This window comes from Neopelma chrysocephalum, unplaced genomic scaffold (genome assembly GCF_003984885.1).
Source record: "Neopelma chrysocephalum unplaced genomic scaffold, ASM398488v2 Primary Assembly neopelma1_89747, whole genome shotgun sequence".
NCBI lineage: Eukaryota > Metazoa > Chordata > Aves > Passeriformes > Pipridae > Neopelma > Neopelma chrysocephalum.
Genome location: NW_020918671.1, coordinates 385 through 981, shown reverse-complemented (window position 1 = coordinate 981; position 597 = coordinate 385). Strand labels below are relative to the sequence as shown.

Below are 597 nucleotides of genomic sequence, written 5' to 3'. Positions count from 1 at the left end.
GGGGACCCCAAATCTCAACCCCCCATTACAGGGGGACCCCAAATCTCATCCCCTGTTAGAGGGGGATCCCAAATCTCAGCCCCCATTACAGGGGGACCCCAAATCTCCTCCCCCATTACAGGGGACCCCAAATCTCAACCCCCCATTACAGGGGGACCCCAAATCTCACCCCCATTACAGGGGACCCCAAATCCCGTCACTTCCCACTGTCCCCGCGTCCCACGCGATGAGGGGACGACCCCAAATAACACCCCAAACCCCCCCAGAGATACAGGAAAGGCCCCCCCTGTCCCACCCCAAACCTCGGGATCTCCAACATCCCCCGAGCGGTGCCAGGCGTGTCCCTGCATTCCCAGGGAATCCAGGGCTGGAAAATTGGGATAACGCCCAGGAAAAATTCCCAAAGGGGACCCCAAATCCCAAATGCCCCCCCTGGTACCCACCTGATTTTGGGGGGTGCCCCAGGCCGGGCGGGGTGTCCCCGGGGGCGCGGGGGGTCACGTAGCGGATTGACGTCTCCTCCAGGTACTTGTCCACCAAATCCGGGCACACTGGGAACAACAACGGGAATACGGCGGGAAAAACTCCATGGGGGGG

General features: G+C 61.5%; 1 pseudogene; it reads right to left on the bottom strand.

Moving 5' to 3' along the window:
- Positions 1 to 443: 443 nt before the first annotated feature.
- The window catches only part of LOC113979825, a 490-nt pseudogene continuing 336 nt past the window's right edge, over positions 444 to 597 (bottom strand).